Source organism: Citrus sinensis, chromosome 6 (genome assembly GCF_022201045.2).
Source record: "Citrus sinensis cultivar Valencia sweet orange chromosome 6, DVS_A1.0, whole genome shotgun sequence".
In the NCBI taxonomy this organism is placed as follows: Eukaryota; Viridiplantae; Streptophyta; class Magnoliopsida; order Sapindales; family Rutaceae; genus Citrus; species Citrus sinensis.
In genome coordinates this window covers 4,715,808-4,738,443 of record NC_068561.1, presented here as the reverse complement: position 1 = coordinate 4,738,443, position 22,636 = coordinate 4,715,808, and the positions used below count along the sequence as shown (strand labels likewise).

At 33.4% G+C, this 22,636-nt stretch overlaps 2 long non-coding RNA genes across 5 annotated transcripts; both read right to left on the bottom strand.

Annotated features, from left to right (window-relative positions):
* Nucleotides 1-15,870: 15,870 nt before the first annotated feature.
* LOC102613967 (uncharacterized) lies at nucleotides 15,871-19,487 on the bottom strand. Its single transcript, XR_001508444.3, has 2 exons — nucleotides 19,420-19,487; nucleotides 15,871-19,305 (listed from the first exon to the last, which is right to left on the bottom strand). It is a non-coding gene; the product is annotated as an uncharacterized LOC102613967 (long non-coding RNA).
* Nucleotides 19,488-19,557: 70 nt separating this feature from the next.
* On the bottom strand, nucleotides 19,558-22,254 carry LOC102626799 (uncharacterized). Of its 4 annotated transcripts, XR_008055719.1 has the most exons (6): nucleotides 22,031-22,252; nucleotides 21,459-21,591; nucleotides 20,933-20,980; nucleotides 20,108-20,197; nucleotides 19,934-20,038; nucleotides 19,558-19,851 (listed from the first exon to the last, which is right to left on the bottom strand). It is a non-coding gene; the product is annotated as an uncharacterized LOC102626799 (long non-coding RNA). The 4 variants fall into 4 exon arrangements; XR_008055717.1 differs by having other exon boundaries at nucleotides 20,933-21,591; nucleotides 22,031-22,254; XR_008055720.1 differs by lacking the exon at nucleotides 20,933-20,980 and having other exon boundaries at nucleotides 22,031-22,251.
* Nucleotides 22,255-22,636: the final 382 nt, after the last annotated feature.

The following is a 22,636-nucleotide window of genomic DNA, read 5'->3' as shown; positions in this document are numbered from 1 at the left end:
TTTTGGATAATATGCATTTTGAGCATTCTTTTGATGGCATGATGGTTCATGATAATTTTATGGTTAATTGGATGTTTGGTTATTATATGTTTCTTGATTAACCATTGACATATTTTTGATCTTAGCATGAATTTCTAGTAATTTTGATGATGAAGGGGGAGAAGTCATGTATTTTGAATATGAAGACATGTAATATGTAGTTTGTATTTCAAGTATTTATGCATGTTTTTGAAATATTAATGGGGAGCTTACAAATTATCATAAATCAAATATTCAGGGGGAGTTTTTGTTTTGAATTTGATTTATATGTTTAATTATATATGCCATGTATTAAGTGGGAGTATAAATGTCAAAATATATGAGATGTTTGTCATCATCAAAAAGGGGGAGATTGTTAGCCTAAAGGGCTGTACATAATGTAATTTTGATGATAACAAACATATGTATTGAATGATTTAATAAATATTATATTTCACATTTTCACTAGTTTTTGAAGGATAATATTTATGCAAGTGAATCAAGTGAAATCAAGATTGAAGACACTCAACGGACAACGACGACATCAAGAATATCGTTTAAAGCTTAACGAACAAATTAGTGCGATAAATTCTTGTAAAGCCGGTATGATTTAATTGATGCATGATTTAGCATTTGAGAAGCTCAAGAGATTAATTTAATTAAATACTTTTCATAAACTAAAAGGTTTTGTTTTTATAAAGTAAAGTATTTTGTGGATTTGAGTAAATTGGACTTAAATGCTAAGATTTGAAATCTTTGATTTTAATAAGTATTAAAATTTGGAGTTGGACGTTTTTACAAACATTTGAAATGTTTTGGGCCATACTATAATTTATGAATATTTTGGACTAAAGTGAAAGGTTTTGAGAACTTTGAAAAATATAGGTATTATGTTGAAAAGGACCTTTGTGTGAAACAATAAAATCTTTGGGGCCATATCATAATTTCAGAAAGTTTGAGAAAGACAACTATTTTTATGAAGTTCTGAAATTGGACCTATTTGCAAAGTTTTTTGACGTTTTGGGCCATAGTATAATTATAGAAAGTTTTGGGCTAAAGTGTAATTTTAGTGAACAATATTACTGTAGCAAAATTCAAAAATAACGGTAATATTACTGTTCCTGAGCGGCTAGCCGGATAATCAAGCGGTTAACCGCTTGAGCGCTAGAATTTGCCTATAACGGCTAGTTTTTGGGCTTTCACTATAAAAACTCGACTCAAACTTCATTTTAAGAACTAACACAAGCAAATTTAAGATCTTATAACATATGTTGAGCTTCCATTTCGTAAATCATCATTTGTTGAATCATCATTGAGCTATAATTTGTTATTCACTCTTCAAGAGAGTTTTATTGTTGTGAATTTCATTTCTCATCAATTTGTGAGTGTACAAGTGTGGGAAACACTTGGGGTGAAGAGATTGGGGATATAATCTCTTGTTGTAAAGGTTTATTGACACCTTGGAAGTCAATTGTAAACATTTGAAGCCTTGAGAGGCTTGGATAGTGAAATCCTCGAGCTCGGTTGGCTTGGAGGCGTGGACGTAGGCGGGGATAGCCGAACCACGTAAAAATCCTTGTATTCGTTTTCTCTTCCCTTACTCTTTTAATATTGTGCTTGAATGAATTTATTGTTTTGATTTGATTAAGGCAATATATTAAATTGTTGTGCGAATTGTATTGCATAAATTTTTAATATCCCAATTCACCCCCCCTCTTGGGTTGCATAACCTGCATTTCAGCATCTTCGAGTAAACAATTCAAAAACATTTGTATGCTTTCTGGATTTCACTATGGAAAGTACAAAGAGTTTGTTCAGGCAGCAGTAGATCTTGGTCGTGTGATAGCAGAGAGGAAACTACATCTTGTATATGGAGGAGGTGAACGAGGGTTATCAAGACTTGTCTCAGAAGCTGTTTTTACTAGAGGAAACCAAGTACTAGGCATTATCCCAAAAGCCATGAAACCGCTAATGTGCATGTCTGGCCCACCAATTAGAGAAGAATTAATGGTATCAAGTATGCAAGAGAGAATATCTGAAATGATGAATCATGCTGATACTTTTATTTTCTTGCCAGGAGATCTTGCAACTTTTGAGGTACTGATTACATTTGTATCTTGGGCCCACTTGAACATTAATCAAAAACCCATCGGTTTGTTAAATGTTAATAATTTTTATGACAGCTTGCTAACTTTTATTAACCATGCAATAAAGAATCATTTTGTTCCATACTCTGTAAAAAAACTCTTTATCTCTGCTTCTACTGTTAATGAGTTACTTGATCTTTTACAAGCTTATACACCAGAGCCAGATCCAAAGACTTTTGCACTGAATTGATCGACTAATGATGGTAGCGGTAATAGTAGTAGTAATAATAAGTGCGAATTAGATTTAACTCTCCATCTGTAAATATTTTCTGTTGCAGTGTTTATGTACTGTCTTCTAAACTCTTTCTCTTTCCTTTTAAAACATTGAAGACAATGTCTTTTTCAGGTTGGGGGGGGGGGGGAGGGAATAGTTGATAATTGTGGAATGTCTTAGTCCTAGTGATGCGTTTAAAAAAAAAGAATAATTTTTTTTTTCTGTAAAAACTAACTTTGGACTAAATTTGAGTCGAAGATGGCTGGATATATGTTAACATAAATATGTTAATAATATTGATTTTGATGATAACAAATTTTAAATGTATTTTGACAAAAATATTGGAGCTATTTTTTAATAAACGAAAACTCTTTTAATCATTGTCTTATTTCTTCATAAAAGATGGATTTTCAAATTAGAAAGAAATTCTCTGCAAAAACTTGTTTAAAATTGCAACTCTGGTCATAAACGGTGAACCGTTTATTTTAAACGGTTAACCGATTAAAGGCAGAGAGTAACACATTTCCTTAACCTCTAACCGTTTATAGAAAATGGAAAACACCCAAGATGGGAAGGTTACTGGAAACTAACGGTGAACCGTTTATTATTAAACGGTTAACCGATTATCACCAGAGAGCATCATATTGCCTAAGCTCTAGCTGTTTATGCTTAACGGAAAACACCCAAGATAGGAAGGCTACTGGAAACTAACGGTGAACCGTTTATCTTTAAACGGTTAACCGATAACGTCCAGAATTGAAGGTTGTCCGCCTCTGGTATTGATTAACTGATGTTCATTGTGCAGGTTACTGGAGACAAACGGCTAACCGTTTATTGTAAACGGTTAACCAATAATATCCAGAAACGTTACTTCATGCAAGGCCTTAACCGTTTAGTGTAAACGGATGTCCAATGCTCATTTTGCAAGACTCTGGAAGTTAACGGTGAAAGGGCAATACTAAACGGTTAACCGATAATATCCAGAAACGTTACTTCATGCAAGGCCTTGACCGTTTAGTGTAAACGGATGTCCAATGCTTATCTTGCAAGACTCTAGAAGTTAACGCTGAAAGGGCAATCCTAAACGGCAAACCGTTTATTTGAAATCTGGCCCAACGGTAACTTTGACCAGCCTAAACGGTTAACCGTTAATGGTTAACGGTGAACCATTTTCTGTCCGACAGTTTGTAACGGCTAGATTTTCAGTTCCAAATATAAATAAGCTCATTCAACTTCAAAGAAGATTTGATCACAACATAACCATTTGAGCTAATATTCGAGAATACAATCTTCATAGAGCTTAGAACACATTCTTGCTTCATCTATTCACATATTAAGCATCATTGAGTTATCTTGTATATTGTGAGAGGCAAAACAAATTTGTAATCTTTTACTTTGAGTGATTGTAAGTGTTGGGATACACTTGGGTTAAGAGATTGGGGATAATCTCTTGTTGTAAAGGTCCATTGACACCTTGGAAGTCAAGTGTAAGCATTTGAAGCCTTGGAGGCTTGCTTAGTGGAATCCTCAAGCCCGGAAAGCTTGGAGGCATGGACATAGGCGAGGTTGGCCGAACCACATAAAAATCTCGTGTTTGAATCTCTCTTCCCTTACCTTTTTATATTGTGATCATCTTAATTATTATTGCTTTGAATTTGAGTTATAATTGCATTAAGATTTTCTTTATTATTGAATAATTTTTTAGAATCCCAATTCACCCCCCCTCTTGGGTTGCTTACTTGTATTTCAATTGGTATTAGAGCCTCGTTCTCTTGTTAAGACTTAATCGTCTAGAGTAAAAGATCCATGGCAACCCTAAATGACTCAACCTTTAGAGAAGGGCAATCCACAACTAGACCACCATTTTTTGATGGTAATGATTATGCTTATTGGAAAACTAGAATGAGAATCTATTTGCAAGCCTTAGATTATGAAATTTGGGAAGTTGTTTGTGATGGTCCATTCATGCCTACGTTCAAAGATGAAGTAGGAGATGATATTCCTAAACCATCGAGTCAATGGAGTGAGTTAGAAAAGAGAAAGATGTCTCTAAACTCCAAGGCTATGAATGCATTGTTTTGTGCCCTTGATAAGAAAGAATTCCATAGAGTATCTAGTTGTGAAAGTGCACAAGAGATATGGAACAAACTTGAAGTTGTCTATGAAGGGACAAATCAAGTGAAAGAGTCTAAAATCAGTAGATACACTCGCCAATATGAGTTGTTCCAAATGGAACAAAATGAAAATGTGTATTCTATGTACACTAGATTCACAGACATAGTGAACACCTTAGGTGCTTTAGGGAAAACCTTCTCAAATAGTGAGAAAGTTAAGAAAATCATTAGGTCACTTCCAAAAGAATGCAGACCTAAAAGAACTGCTATTGAAGAGGCCAAAGATTTAAATACTTTACCTCTTGATGATTTAATTAGTTCTCTTATTTCGTATGAAGAGGATTTAGCTGCAGAAAAAGGACATGAGGAGAAGAAGAAAAGCATTGCTCTCAAAGCTTCAAAATATGAGAGTGATGAGGAGAGTGAACCGGATGATGAAGAACTAGCCATGCTAGCAAGGAGGTTCAGAAAATTCTTCAAGAAAACCGGAGAGCGAAGAAATTTCAGAAACTTCAAAAACTATAAGGAGAAGAAGGAGGCAATCACTTGCTATGAATGCAAGAAGCCTGGACATATAAGATCGGAGTGCCCACTTATCAACAAACTCAAGAAGAAAGCAATGGTTGCAACTTGGGATGATAGTGAGGAAGAATCAAATGATGAAGAAGGATCGCAAGAAGTATCAAACCTAGCACTCATGGCAATAGGAGGGGATGATGATCTCAATGAAGTAAGTGATCCTACCTATGATGAATTGTATGATGCTTTTCAAGATTTGCATAATGAGTTGATGAAAATTGGTAAAAAGAATGTATGTCTTAAAAAGGAAATGGCAAAGCTCAAATGAAAATGAATCTCTAAATGCAAGAATTGTATGCCTAGAAGTAGGAAACAAAACATTGCATGATGAAATTGCATTATCAAATGAGAAACCTAGCATCTCACATGAGCATTTGAAATCACACATAGATGAGCTGAAAAATGAGAACGAATTACTCAAGAAAAAGAATAATGAATTGAATGAAATTGTTCTGAAATTTACAAATGGGCAAAAGATGTTGGATAATATGCTTAACTCACAAAAATGTGTTTTTGATAAAGGAGGACTTGGATATAAGCCAAACTTGAAGCAAAAGTATTATAAGAATTATTTTGTTAAAGCTACCTCCACAAATGATCATAAGATTGTATGTCATTATTGTAATCAAAATGGTCATATGAAATTTAGATGTCCCGTAAAAAGGAATGCATATTATGGTGTCAAGTGCATTTGGGTTCCAAAAGGAACCGTTGCTAACTCTCAAGGACCCAAAAAGCTTTGGGTACCTAAAACTTGAGACTTTTTCTTGTAGGGCTTGAAGAAGAAGAAGAATAAATGGTACTTGGACAGCGGTTGTTCAAGGCACATGACCGGAAACTATGCATGGTTCTCAAGCTTTACCAAAATTGAAAATGGTGGAGACGTATCCTTTGGAGACAACTCAAAAGGAAAAATTCTTGGAATTGGAAATGTTGGTAAAGTTTCTTCAACTCTAATTGAGAATGTATGTTTGGTTGAAAACTTGAAACACAACTTAATTAGCATTAGTCAATTATGTGACAAAGGTTATAAAGTTATCTTTGATAAATTTAGTTGTGTTATTGAGAACCATGTGATGGCAAAACTTTATTTGTTGGAAATAGATGTGGTAATGTTTATATCATTGACATAGAATGTGCATCTACTCTTAATAAATGTTTTTCGGCATTGCATGATGATTGTTGGTTATGGCATAGAAGGTTAGGACACGCAAGTATGGATTTGATTTCAAAAATTTCGAAAGATAATTTAGTTAAAGGTCTTCCGAAAATTGGTTTTCAAAAGGATACGATTTGTGAAGCTTGTCAATTTGGAAAACAAATTAAAACTTCTTTCAAGAATAAAAATCATATTTCTACTTCAAAACCACTTGAACTTCTTCACATAGATCTTTTTGGGCCATCTAGATATGCAAGTCTAAATGGCAAATATTATGCTTTTGTGATAGTGGATGATTATTCTAGATATACATGGGTATTATTCTTAGCCAATAAGGATGATGCTCTTGATGCTTTTAAAGTGCTTTGTAAGAAATTACAAAATGAAAAAGGGCATGGTATTGTATGCATTAGGAGTGATCATGGAGGAGAATTTGAAAATCATGCATTTGAGAGTTTTTGCAATAATCTAGGCATTGAGCATCAATTTTCATCACCTAGAACTCCACAACAAAATGGAGTTGTTGAGAGAAAGAATAGGTCTATTCAAGAAATGGCTAGGACCATGTTAAATGAAAATGCATTACCAAAATATTTTTAGGCCGAAGCTGTCAACGCCGCTTGTTATGTTTTAAATCGGGTGTTGATTAGACCTAATCTTAACAAAACTCCTTATGAGCTTTGGAAAGATAGAAAACCCAACATTGGCTATTTTAAAGTTTTTGGATGCAAATGTTTTGTTTTGAACACAAAAGACAATCTTGGTAAATTTGATCCAAAATCCGATGTTGGTATCTTTCTTGGTTATTCAAATTCAAGCAAAGCTTATAGAGTTTATAACAAAAGAACTTTAGTTGTGGAGGAATCTATGCATGTCACATTTGATGAGTCTAACCCCTCATCTTCGGAGAAAGTCGTTGTTGATGATGATGCAGGAAAAGAAGAACAAGAAGAAGAAGCATCAAATGACAATCAAGAGGATGCACCACATGGAATTCAAGAGGAACATCATGAAGAACCTAATGTGGAGCAAAATGAAGGTACTTCTCAAACACTCCCCAAGGAGTGGAGGTATGTCTCTTCTCACCCTAAAGATGTAATTTTAGGAGATCCCTCACGAGGTATAACAACTAGATCATCACTTAGAAATACTTGTGAGCATAATGCATTCATCTCTCAAATTGAACCAAAATCCTTTGAGGATGCAGAAAATGATGAATCTTGGATTATGGCAATGCAAGAGGAGTTAAATCAATTTGAAAGAAATAATGTGTGGGAATTAGTTCCTAAACCTGAACATCAATCTGTAATAGGTACTAAATGGGTGTTTAGGAATAAGATGGATGAATCCAGTGTGGTTGTAAGAAATAAAGCTAGATTAGTGGCTCAAGGCTACAACCAAGAAGAAGGAATTGATTTTGATGAAACCTTTGCTCCTGTAGCAAGGTTAGAATCCATTAGGATGTTATTAGCATATGCATGTCATAAAGATTTTATTTTATTTCAAATGGATGTGAAAAGTGCTTTCCTAAATGGGTATATTATGGAAGAAGTGTATGTAAAACAACCCCCTGGTTTTGAAAATGAAAAATTTCCAAATCATGTTTATAAGTTGCTTAAAGCTTTGTATGGTTTAAAACAAGCACCTAGAGCATGGTATGATAGACTTAAGAATTTTCTGTTGGAAAATGACTTTTCAATGGGTAAAGCAGATACTACTCTATTTGTTAAGTATAAGAACCAAGACATACTTATTGTTCAAATTTATGTTGATGATATCATTTTTGGTTCTACTAATGAGTTGTTATGTAAAGAATTTTCATCATGTATGAGCAAGGAATTTGAGATGAGTATGATGGGAGAGTTGAAATACTTCCTTGGACTTCAAATCAAACAAAACGAGGAAGGAATTTTCATAAATCAAGCCAAGTACGTAAAGGATCTACTCAAACGATTCGGCATTGATGATTCAAAGACCAAGAATACACCAATGAGCACAACAACCAAGCTGGACAAAGATGAAAAAGGTAAAGAAGTGGACATCAAAATGTATCGAGGTATGATCGGATCCCTACTTTATTTGACTGCAAGTAGACCCGATATCATGTTTAGTGTATGTTTGTGTGCAAGATTTCAGTCATGTCCCAAGGAATCTCATTTGCTCGCTGTTAAAAGAATTTTCCGTTATTTGAGTGGAACCATAGATATTGGCCTTTGGTATCCTAGGGGAACTCATATAGATTTAACATGTTTTTCGGATGCGGATTTTGCTGGTTATAAAGTGGATAGGAAGAGCACTAGTGGAACTTGCTATATTCTAGGACACTCTCTTGTTTCATGGTTTAGCAAGAAACAAAATTCTGTTGCACTTTCAACTATCGAGATTGAATATATAGCTGCCGGAAGTTGTTGTGCACAAGCACTTTGGATGAAACAAACACTTAGAGATTATGGCATTAATCTTGAACAAATTCCTATTAAGTGTGATAATACTAGTGCTATAAATCTTTCAAAGAATCCCATTCAACACTCTTGAACCAAACATATAGAAATAAGACATCATTTTTTGAGAGATCATGTTCAAAAGGGAGATATTGCATTAGAGTTTATTTCCACAGAAAAACAACTTGCCGATATTTTCACAAAACCGCTTTGCGAACAACAATTTTCAAAAATTCGACATGAACTTGGGATGATGAAATTTTTGCATTAACATCTCTATTCATGCTATTGAGTGTACTAAATTGATTGATTATTATTTATGAAATGCTTGAGCTTGGTAGACAAATGATGAATTTGCATTGATATATCTTGATTATATGAATTGATTGGTTGAAAACATGTTCATGAATCATGAATTAAATTGGCTCATAAAATATTTTCAGATCAATCAAATGATCTTGAAATATATTATTTGCTAGCCAAAAATTAAATCAAATGTGCGAAATTACAGATAAAATAAACGGTTAGCCGTTTCCCATAAACGGATCACCGTTTAATTCCAGAAACGAGATTGTGTGTCTGTCCAGTTACCCTTTCACCGTTTGCCACAATCGGTGAACCGTTTTTCAACAGCGAGTCCTCTAACAGTTACTCCTTAGCTGTTATGCATTTAAGCCTTCACCATTACCTTTATTCTTAGTCCCTGGGAGTTACTCTTTAACCGTTTAAATAAACGGTTAACCGTTTTCGCGAAATATATAAACTGTTCAAAGCTTTTCTTCTCCTTCTCCAGTTACCCTCTCACCGTTTCCTCCATTGTTGCGCAGCCGAAGGTCTTCTTATCCTCAAATCCTCATTTTTCTTGCTTTTCGTGCCAAATCAAACCCTCAAAATCATTTCTTGTCACCTTTAGACCATTTCTACCGATTCAAAAATCCCAAATCTAAACCCTAACTGTCGCGGGTCGGGTTTCTTCGTTCTTAATCCGATTTCCACCTTTCTTCAACCAAATTGAACATCCTACTCACATCCTCTACTCTTTCTTAAACCTTTTATCGATTTACTTTCGTCCCATTACGTGTTTCCATGGTTGAACCCTCTCGGAGAAATCTCAGGCGTAAATCTGTGCCTCCAAGGAATCCCATACCACCTCGGGAGGTCTCTGAATTTTCAAGGATTCACTTCCCCACACCTGTCTTGGCTAAGCGGTTCGAAGATCGCTTTGATGGTTGAAAGGTACTTGAATCCTTCTTTGTTGACATTGGTGATTTTCGTAATTTGGTTGTATGTGGTAGAAGTATTCGGGATATGCTTCAGCCTTGGGAGTCTGGCATTGATTTTGATGACCGAGTTTATCCAAATTTAGTGCGAGTCTTTTACTCCAACATGGAAATCTCTGATACTCGCCCAAATAGGATAGTCACTCAAGTCGGCCGTGTACCCATAGAATTTGATGATGCGGACTTAGCTGACTTTCTAGGTATCTCTTGCGAGGGGATTGACATTTACACCTCTAGGAAAGCCCTCTCCTTTGATACTTTTTCTCATACTCATGGCGTCCGTAATATATGTCGTCGTCGTGACTTATCGGATAAGATTTGTTTGCTTCCGTTTCGGTCTCAACTTTTACCTCTCCAAGTTCGTATTCTACACACTATTTTACAGCACATAGTGACTCATAGGAAGGGTCACTCGGATGAGGTTACGAGGTTGGACGTTGCCTTATTGGATAGCCTTCTTACAGACCGTCCCATTAACCTCGGGTATATTATTGTGCGACATATGCTGAGTACTCCAGCGGTCAACCACCGCTTGCTTCCTTATGGCAGTATCTTTACTAAAATACTACGACACTTTGAGGTGCCACTTCTTGATACTGGACATATGGAGACTCGACGGATTGGTCCCGAGGCTATGACCAGTATCGGATTCTCTAGGAAGAATGGAGTGTGGATAAAGACAAGCAACTCCAAAAACCGAGATACCTTGATTGCTGCAAAGGATGATCGGATGTTCAATGATATCTATCGTCCCGATCAGCTTCCTGACTTTAGACTACGCGCTCATTCTCATCCTCCGCGTCGCTGTTTTGTTCCTCAGCCTCCAGCTGACTCAGACTCTAAGGAGCGTGCGATGGATGCTGACATTCCCTCCTCTTCCGAGCCGCCTCCTGCTCCTGAGCCTTTTGCTATTCCCGAGCAGCCATCTACCTCTATGCCACCTCCAGCTCCAGTTCAGCCTCCTGCTTCAGATGCCGTGCAGCAGCTGATCACTGATGTTCAGCAGATTTCGGAGCGCCAGCAGCTGATTCTTGATCGGTTGGACACTCTTTCCCGTGACCACCAGCAGCTGCGTTCTGACTTTCAGATATTCCAGCGGCAGAGCCTTGATTAGCAGATGGAGCTTATCGCTGGACAGCGCACTATTCTCGGCTATTTCAGCTATGATCCGGGGAGCACATCTTCTCCGCCTCCGTAGTTTTTTTTTCTTTTTTTTTTTGAGCTTTGTCCTCGCACATACATTTTACATTTTGGTTGCTAGCATTTTTATTATTATTTTGATTTTGATGCATATGTGTGTGATGTTCTTGATGATGAGATTATTGATGCTTTGTGATTGCCTAATTGGTTGGATATTGTAGAAATGGTTTATTTGTGGATATTGGAGTGTTGGTATATTTGTGGATATTGAAGTGTTATTTTGTCTTGTTTATGGAGTTGTTGGCTTGTTGAAAGCGGAAGTTAATGTTGATCTAATTTTGGAAGTGTTTTTATCTCATTTTGTATTAATGGTTTTACTCATTTTTAAGGAGAAACTCTGCCAAATTTTTCGCTTGCCAAAACCGGGCACTTTCTTTAACGGATTTGCGTATTTCTTATTTCCTCTTTTCTTTTTGATGATGAAGGGGGAGATAATTTATGGTTTTTAAGATGATTTTTTTAATGAGAAATATTTTTTATGGATTTAAAATGGGGAGATTTAAAGCAAGAATCCTTTTATTCACATTTCTCAATTTGGCCATACATGTAGGGGGAGCACATATTAAGGGGGAGCTAAAACATTGAATGAAATTTGTCATCATCAAAAAGGGGGAGATTGTTAACATAAATATGTTAATAATATTGATTTTGATGATAACAAATTTTAAATGTATTTTGACAAAAATATTGGAGCTATTTTTTAATAAACGAAAACTCTTTTAATCATTGCCTTATTTCTTCATAAAAGATGGATTTTCAAATTAGAAAGAAATTCTCTGCAAAAACTTGTTTAAAATTGCAACTCTGGTCATAAACGGTGAACCGTTTATTTTAAACGGTGAACCGTTTATTTTAAACGGTGAACCGTTTATTTTAAACGGTTAACCGATTAAAGGCAGAGAGTAACACATTTCCTTAACCTTTAACCGTTTATGGAAAACGGAAAACACCCAAGATGGGAAGGTTACTGGAAACTAACGGTGAACCGTTTATTATTAAACGGTTAACCGATTATCACCAGAGAGCATCATATTGCCTAAGCTCTAGCCGTTTATGCTTAACGAAAAACACCCAAGATAGGAAGGCTACTGGAAACTAACGGTGAACCGTTTATCTTTAAACGATTAACCGATAACGTCCAGAATTGAAGGTTGTCCGCCTCTGGTATTGATTAACTGATGTTCATTGTGCAGGTTACTGGAGACAAACGGCTAACCGTTTATTGTAAACGGTTAACCGATAATATCCAGAAACGTTACTTCATGCAAGGCCTTAACCGTTTAGTGTAAACGGATGTCCAATGCTCATCTTGCAAGACTCTGGAAGTTAACGGCGAAAGGGCAATACTAAACGGTTAACCGATAATATCCAGAAACGTTACTTCATGCAAGGCCTTGACCGTTTAGTGTAAACGGATGTCCAATGCTTATCTTGCAAGACTCTGGAAGTTAACGGCGAAAGGGCAATCCTAAACGGCAAACCGTTTATTTGAAATCTGGCCCAACGGTAACTTTGACCAGCCTAAACGGTTAACCGTTAATGGTTAACGGTGAACCGTTTTCTGTCCGACAGTTTGTAACAGCTAGATTTTCAGTTCCAAATATAAATAAGCTCATTCAAATTCAAAGAAGATTTGATCACAACACAACCATTTGAGCTAATATTTGAGAATACAATCTTCATAGAGCTTAGAACACATTCTTGCTTCATCTATTCACATATTAAGCATCATTGAGTTATCTTGTATATTGTGAGAGGCAAAACAAATTTGTAATCTTTTACTTTGAGTGATTGTAAGTGTTGGGATACACTTGGGTTAAGAGATTGGGGATAATCTCTTGTTGTAAAGGTCCATTGACACCTTGGAAGTCAAGTGTAAGCATTTGAAGCCTTGGAGGCTTGCTTAGTGGAATCCTCAAGCCCGGAAAGCTTGGAGGCGTGGACGTAGGCGAGGTTGGCCGAACCACATAAAAATCTCGTGTTTGAATCTCTCTTCCCTTACCTTTTTATATTGTGATCATCTTAATTATTATTGCTTTGAATTTGAGTTATAATTGCATTAAGATTTTCTTTATTATTGAATAAGTTTTTAGAATCTCAATTCACCCCCCCTCTTGGGTTGCTTACTTGTATTTCAATATAGAGAGTGCAGTACCTCTAGAAACACATCTTTTTAAATTAGAGTTGACTAACTTAGGACAAATTTGAGTCGAAGATGGCAGGATATAGAGAATGTAGTACCTCTAGAAACGCATCTTCTTAATCTTAAGAGTGTTGTTTTAAAAAAAAATTGACGTTTTCTTGTTCTTTATTATCCGCTTTTAAGCTTCTGCATCAAGTTCAGGTGAGATCTCCTCCTTTTCTTCTTTTATTATTATTTTTTTTTTGCATATTTGTAAAATTATAAAATGTTAAGAAAATGTTTAGATTAGGTTGGGGGTTGGGGATAGTTGACGTATGTTTTTAAATATGTGTGTTGTTTTTCTCTTTTCTCTTTTCTTTTCTTTGTTTAAAAAAAAACCCAAAAAAAATTATTTTTATCTAGGATGGATGTGTAAAGAGTCACGACTTTTGAGACGCATCCTAATAATCTTGTTGTATTATATTTTGATTTTGAAATTCATAGTAAATTGTTTTTGTTCTCTTTTCTTTGAATTACTCGAATTTGTGAACTCTCCACTTGGTTATTAAGTTATTTAATTGTTTACTCATTTAACAGGTATTATTGAATCATTCTTCACACATACACTATGACACATACTAGTGGGTTGTAAGTTAAAATTTTACAGCATTTAGTTCTTTTGATTTATTAGGAATAATGTCTTATGTAATAGAAATTGTATATTGCAAAAAAAAAACAAAAAACAAAAACAAAAAAATATTTTTAATTTTGCTATATCTAGAACCCGAGTAATTAAGTCCGTAGGAGTGTTTCAACACCTAGTGCCCTAAGGTCAACTGGTCTGGAAGTCACTAGCCTAAAGCTCGCTATATGGGTAATAGATATATTATTTGTTTATTATAAACCCGAGTAATTAAGTCCGTAGGAGTGTTTCAACACCTAGTGCCCTAAGGCCAACTGGTATGGAAGTCACTGACCTAAAGCTCGCTACATGGATTAGAAATGTAATATTTTAAAAATATGTGTGAATAATCTACTGCGTAAAGATATAATTTCTAATGAATTTTGGAACGAAAATGTTGTTTTTCTTTTAATGAAGCCCCATAAGTATTGTGTTAATTATTTGAGCACAAAAGAAGGTTTGATGATATTCTGGATAATGAATGAACATCAATGTGGTAAAGAAATTTAGGAGAGTTCATTTATTTGGTAGTTTAGAGGATAGATGAACAACTATTAACTTGCATGTGAATTTTGTAAATCTTAATTTAATATAATACTTTAATTGCTAGGCGGCTAACAATAAGCTGGTTGGAGGGTGTGATTAGTATTAAAAATTGTTTAATTATCAAGCGATAATATATTATTTTATGCTTATGTTATAATTTATATTTGTGTTTATGTAATATATTAGGAATTATTAATTACGCTTTAAATATATTTAATTTTGTGTATTTTTATGTGTTTATTAGGAAAAATATTAATTTTACGTAATTCGAGGTCAAATTTCGATTCCGGAGGTCCGAAAACCTTAAGATCAGTCAAGATCGGCTTAAAATTGGGCTTGTGTAAAAAAAAAAATTGATTTTTCCGATTGACCGAGCACTGATTGGATGATGAAATGAGCTTACAATAGATGAGTGCATGGGATAGCTGGCTGTTTTGACTAAATCTCAACCGTTCATGATTCAATGGCCATGATTGTGCCACGTGGCAATAGTTGGTGAAGCAAGTTGTAGGATTCGAATCTTTGTTTTCGGGTCAGCTCGATCCACCCATTAACCCGCCAAATCTCAACCGTTCTTTGGCCAAATCGAACGAGTCAAATGATGCCACATGTGATGTTGACTTTTGAAGTTTGACCAGACGTTGGATCTTGATCTAATGGTTGTGAGGAGCACATGCATGAAGTTTATGATGGACCACAAAGCACTGGATTATGAATTTATTTTCTATAAATAGAGCCTCATTTTTATGTTTTTAATCATCTCTCTACAACTCTCTTCTTCTCAAATTCTCTCAATCTCCCTGTAATCTTGATTTTCAGGTGTGTGTGTGTGTTTTTTTTAATATTTTGTATAATTATTTTTATAAATAAAATTAGTTTTATTTCTATAAATAAAATTAGTTTTATTTCCAATTTTAGTTGTTTTTATTACTTTTAATTATAAGTAATTCAATTTTACTACTTTTTATTTCAATTATGTTTAACTAAATAATATTAGTTAGGGGAAGGTAAAACTCTTAGGAAATAAATATGATTTAAGCAAATTCTATTTTTAATTTTATAAATTAAATTATTTTCTATTTAATTTTAAACATATTTTATATTTTGAAATTTTGATTTATTGTAGACAAACAAATGAATTTGGCACAATAAATTCTTAATATCTTAATATAAGGTATGATAAAATGGTATTTTGACTTATTGTAGATAAATTAAATTTTGGCACAATAAATACTTAATCCATCATAAAATTAAAGGGAAAATAATAATAATTTATATAATTAATCTTTTAGGCAATAAATTTAAAAAAAAGGGCAAAATAATTTATTAAATTTTATTTACTACTAAGAGTGGATCCACAACCCTAACTAGTTCAATTTCATAGTTTCATTTAAATTAAGTTGTTTATATTCAAGCTTTAATTTCAATTTTTAGTTAAAATAAAATAAACAAATTAAATCTTTTCTCCGTGAATCGACCTTGGACTCACCGAGTTATAATACAACAAGACACTCTTATACTTAGGAGTTAAAAATTACTTTTAAGTTGTGTCAGTGGGCTAGACAGGCATACGAGAGGTTTAACAGCTTTTGGGATAATGCCTAGTACTTGGCTTCCTTTAGTGAAAACAGCTTCTGAGACAAGTCTTGATAACCCTTGTTCACCTCCTCCATATACAAGATGCAATTTCCTCTCTGCTATGACATGATCAAGATCTACAGCTGTCTGAACGAACTCTTTGTACTTTCCATAGTGAAACCCAGAAAGTACACAAATATTTTTGAATTGTTTACTTGAAGATGCTGCCATTGGAATAATCTTCAAAAATAAGTTGTGAGTGTTTGAAAAACGAGCTCATATTTAAAGATCTTGGTGACAAAAATAATGAGAAATAACTGTAAATGGGTTGGCATATTAGTCAAATGATGAGTAAAGCTTGTGGCTCAATAATTCAAAAGCAAACAGTAAAAAGAAAATATTGATTAGAAAAAGCAAACAGTAAAAGAAAACAAATATTACTAAATACAAAATCACACCACTAAATGCAATAATGCAAATGATAAAAGAACAGCAAAATAAAAGGATATTTATTGGTAGTTATGATTGTGGCTCACATCTTCCTCTGGTTTTACGTCCAGTAACGACTTGAACGCCCTCTATGGGTCGAGGATAGGCTTCGCATCCAGTTTTCTTATAAACTAGTAAATAAAGTCTTTTTCAGTCAAATTCCCAAGACTACGCTGTGTACTTTCTTTTTGGAATAGTATCCACAAATTATAAATCTGACGTTGCACATATCCGCTTCGATACGCCTCAAGAGATCGTAAGATATCATCCAATGATTCTTTACTCAGGCCATCTTTAACGAATTTAATTTTATCTTCACAAATATCAGACACCATTCCTAAAGATTTACAAATCTCCCGTTTGCAACCAAGTATTGCATAGTTATGACATTTTAAGCCAAGTTATTTAGCTCTCATTTTCTTAGCAAACGTACTTTTACCAAAACCAGACATGTAAGAAATAAATGGATAAGAAAACTCACCTGCTAATCATACATTTACTTCAATTAACCAACGAATGTAAGAAGAAATGCCATTGATCATTAACAAATGTAATAGTTCACGACGAGCTTTGTAAATTTTCCTGAGGGCATTCTGAGAGAGAGAGAGGGAAAATGCTTATGCAATTTAGATTGTATTTCTTCCATGTTTGATTTTGGGGTTTCAGTTATTGTGGGAAACTGAAGATATCAACTTAAGAAGTCACGGAGTACCGTTATCCACCATTTATATGGGAAAATAAATCAAAATACACCAAAATAAAGAGAATTAAAACTGCAAAATCAAATCAAACGTTAAAGTGAACAAAACAACAAATAGAAATCACACAAAGAAAAGAAAAAAAATGAACTTACGTTCATCCTTTTATTGAGTTAACCTCAAGCTCCAATTGATATTCATATAAACCTCTCTCTATTGCTCTAAGTTGTCTTTCTAGATCCTCAACATAGAACACTAATGCTAGTGGTTGCATATCCTAAAGTGGATGTGATTTATAACTTTGTATTAGGCCTCTTAAGTGAAATTTCACATGCAGAAATCTTTTAAGATGTGTGAATAGGAACTTTCTTATTGAGGTATTCATAACATATAATGAAAATTGATGAGAGAAAGTACAACTGTCAAACAAACACGCTTAAACAAGAAATATAATGCTAAAGAAAAATATGTACAGTGCATCTATCAAGAGAGAAAGAAAAAATCAAACAATGAAATGGCAAAATAACAATAAAATGAATCAGTCATTAATGACTTAATCAAGAATTGGTGGGTCACTCAAATTAATTTCGGTGTCTTCTTCACGTAGGTGATGTTCCAGATATAGTTTTAATCTTTGACCATTAACTTTAAATGTGACACCGTTATTGGGATTCTCAATTTTTATAGCCCCATATCAATATACATTTTTTTACAATAAATAGGCCACTCAATTTTGACTTTAACTTCCTTGGAAATAAATGAAGACGAAAATTATAAAGCAACACTTTTTGACCAATCTTAAATGTTTTATGAAAAATTCTTTTATTATGAAAAAAATTTGTTCTTACCTTAATAATTTTTGAATTTTCGTATGCATCATTCTTTAGTTCCTCAAGTTTATTCAAGTGCAATTTTCGCACATTACCAGCACATCTAAATTTGAATTAAAAACTTTAATAGCCCAAAGTGATTTATGTTCAATTTCAACAGGTAAATGACAATGTTTACCATAAACTAATTGATAGGGTGACACTCTTAATGACATTTTAAATGTAGTACGCTAGGCCCAAAGTGCATCATTAAGTCTAAGAGACCAATATTTTCGGTTTGGGTTAACCGTTTTTTCCAAAATTTATTTTACACTACAACAAAAAGGATATATAATAGCATCCAAAAAATGCTACCAAAGGTGATTGGTAGCATTTTAGGCATCATGAATTTAAAACAAAAGCATCGTTACATTATGATAATGAAAAGAATTAATAATGATGCTTTAAGAATGACAAATAAAATAATGATTCATTAATAAATACAGATAAAAATAACAATATTGAAAATTCAAAGCAATGAATCTGAATATTTGTATCATAAGAGGAAAAGATTTTATTTTTCATTTATCAAGAAAAAATGAAATAACATAATGATAAACAATAAGCCAAATCATAACCCAGCAAGATTAATATTTCAAACACATATGGCAATAGTGAAACCTTGGCGTATGGCTCCTAGTAAAAATGAACAAAACAACTACGTTTCAAAATAACCACTCTAGGAAAAATTGAACCAATAAGATAACATAAAAAGGATAATTTTGCATACAAAAAAATATAAAATCAGAACCTTCTCAAAGTAAAAAAATGAAAAATTACTTTCTCATAGTGGTAAATTAGATCATATTTGCAAGCGAACTTAAAAATATGAGGTCATTGAAAAAAAGAAAAGAACGTAAAAGAATACCTAAATAGATGGACTAGAAAAGTTACTTGGCAGCAAACAAGATAACTCTATCAGGTGACCATGCAATTGTAGTCCCAACAGATTCTTCAATTATTGTCATATAAGGTGTTACTTTCCACAAAAACTTTAGCGGCTGCCTAGCTATATCCACCCAAACTCTTACAGCATTAGAACCAAGAGGAATATGATGAACAAGTGCATTTGGATCACTTGATGACCAACGTCCTTCAGCCACAACTGTATCAGACCACTCCAAATCAAGCATTTTACACTTAGTAATGTTCGGGATTGCCTTTACACTCTTTAACAACAACACAAGGACAATTTAATTAAGAAAAAAAATATTAGTAATAAACCTTCAGCATTTTATTTTTCATACTTTCACTAAACTTAAAAGTGTAAATAAGTTTCTTACCATTGGAGAAGTCAAAGGTGTTTTCGGAGGATTCCCACTTGCTTTGGTTTAATGAAAATGACTCTAAAATGAAAAATAAAAAGTTAGTAACTAAATATTATAACAACTACATAAAAGTGAGTAAAACATAGTACATGCCTGCCTTTTTTGTAACTCTTCAACTAAACTTTGCATATCGAACAATGCTTTCTTCATTTCATCTTGTTCTTGTTTCATTTGAGCATTTTCGTTTTTAATTTCATCATGTTCTTTTGTCAACTTAGCTATTATGATGTCCTTTTTTGATATTATGGCCAACTTTGAAATGGTGACTCCTTTGCTGATAGCTCTTAAATGGGAATTGCCAGGCCCAAGTACTTGTGAGAGAGCATCATCTCTTAGATTATTTGAAGAATGTCGTGATGGATCTTGCAAAGTTTCTTTTTATTTATCCTGAAAATTTATTTAAAAGTAATATTCATTAAGAACAAATGATAAAAACAAGCATATCAATTGAATAAATGGATATTCTTACAATAGTCTCTCCAGCTTGAATGTTCACAGGTTGACCGTCCTTTTTTGTATGTGCTCGTATCCATACATCAACTCTAGGCACTTCAGTTTTTCCACTACTTTTTTTCTGCAACAGAAAATAGTTTAGAAATGATTGCTCAGCTAAAATCCTATTATAAAGAAATATTTTTTTTACCATATCTTCTGTCATTCTAGCGAGTCCCCTACGACCTGTTGTTTGTGGGATTTGTTTCTTCATAATCTTTTTAAATCCTTCACTTCTTTCCTGCACAGTTAATATAAACTTTGGGCAACTATCCATATTCTCTTTTTCTCTTTTAAACAAGCAACAATCATTTACACAGGCATGTATCTTCTCATACCCTAAATCAAATGTCTTCAACAATTTTCTCACTAAGTAAACTGATCTAAGAAGCACATTATCCACAGGTAGCATATCATGCAGCAGTTCTAACAATCCATCAAAACTCTTGTCAGACCATTTGTTTACAGCTTTATGTTTGTACAAAGCTACAATGGCTGATAATTTTGTGTATCTTGTACAACTTGGATACAATGGAGTTTCTGCATCTTCTAATTTTTGAGTGAAGTCTTCATCTTTTCCTAGTGCAGGTGTTACATTCATCATCTTCATTTTCCATATATGCATTTGCATATAAATTATGTGTGTCTGACATTTTCACTTCTTTAGGATTTTCATCTATACTTAGTTTCTCCCCATGATGGAACCAAGTTGTGTAAGTAAGATCCATTCCTTTAAAGATCAAGTGCTCATAAACAGTCTCCACAAGATGATGACTTAGATTTCAACAATCTTTACAGGGACACAAAATCTTATCTACATTCCCTGCATTTCTTTTGGCCAAATTCACAAAATTCAAAGCAACTTGCATATACTCGATAGTAGCTCTACCAAATCACAATATTAATTAAATATTACTAATAATGTGTACTTTTTTATATAGTTTTATTATCTTGCTTAAAAATCATCTTTTATTACCTGTTAAGATGGATCCAATCTTTATTCATCATCATATATCCACTACTCCTGGTACCACAAATATATATCATTTAACCACTTGGAAATTATTTTTAATTTACATACATATAAATATATTAACCCTGTACAATGAGAGTCATTTTAATTTATATACTTCATATATTCATGTATCTGAAAGCATATCTAAAATCATTACTTCTCATGTGAGCAATATTTATCATGAACTATGAAAAAAAATTTAAATTTAAATGATTTATGATAATGCTCTCTTTCAGTTTATGATTCATTTCATCAGCTAAAATTGATATTATTTATAACTACATAGATACAATGTAGAATAAAGCCGTCAATGATTAAAGTCTTACATATATATTTTGTCTGTCATTACCCAAACAAACATAAAACAAACAAAAAGAAAGAATTAGTTTTAAACACAAAACATAAAAGTCACAATACAAATTAATAATTATTAAAAGATGTTGCCGTAAACAAATTTTAAAACATATTAAAATAAAATAAATAGTACCAGAAAATTGTATTGGCTGTACCTTTGTTCTTTGACTTTAAATTTCTTCACCAAACCTGCCTTAGAATTGATATGGACGTTGCTGCAAGTCTATTAAGTATGAAGCTGATAACTCCTCAATCAAAGGCTAACACTACACATACCAAACAAGAATTTTGAGATTTTGCAGTTAAAATTATGTCAATACTGACAATCATAAAATATATCAAAACCCAAGACCAATTTGATCAAAAGAGAAAGAAATCATAAGCAGCCAATCTATAATAACGACATATAAGTTAAAAAATTTGTATTGACGCAACTAATTGTAGATATTGCTAGAATGCTAGGGATTGAGAGGAAAAGAAATAATAAACTATAAAACTATCAATAATCCAAAACCAATTAACAAGATAACATGACTTTTCCATTTAAATGTTCAACCATCAGACCCATATATAATAGTAAATAATTTAATCATTAATTACTCAAGTGAATGGAAGAAAAAGCACCCACATTAGAGATGTGCGTTTGCTTTGACCATGGGAATAATGAAATTGAAGTTGCACGAATAACGGAGTAAGAATCCTTACCAAATCAATGATGCCACTTCTAAATCATCCAAAAAGCCAAGTAATCTTTCTGAAATCAGCAAACATACGTGAAGTACCCATGGAATCGTTGTTCGTCTTTTTCTGTTTTTATCTTCTTTTTTATAGATTTAGTTAGAATTAGAGTTCGAGAGAACAATGGGCATGGAGAGGAGATAGCAGAGGGGAATTGTCTAGAAAGGGATCGCGGGAAGTGAAATAAAAAAATGGGCATTTTTTTTTATAAAGTACCCGCCTTTTACTAAAACTACCCGATTTGTATATCTTTAGCTTAATTTTCTGCCCATTTTTTATTTTTATAATTTTCACTATTTTATGACATTTTAAAAATGCTTTTATATTTACTCACAAAAAATAATGTTATTATATTTGACAATAATATTAGGGATCCTAGTATTTAAGTATCAACTTGAGATCCAATACTATTTATCACACATTTATTCGATGATGAATTTCATAACTTATAAAATTAGTTATTCGCCATTAAATAGATGAGTGCCACATCTGTTGAGACTCAAATTAAGAATTAGATGCTGGGATGCCTAACACATATTATATTTAATACTATCTTGTAGAATTTTTGGAATG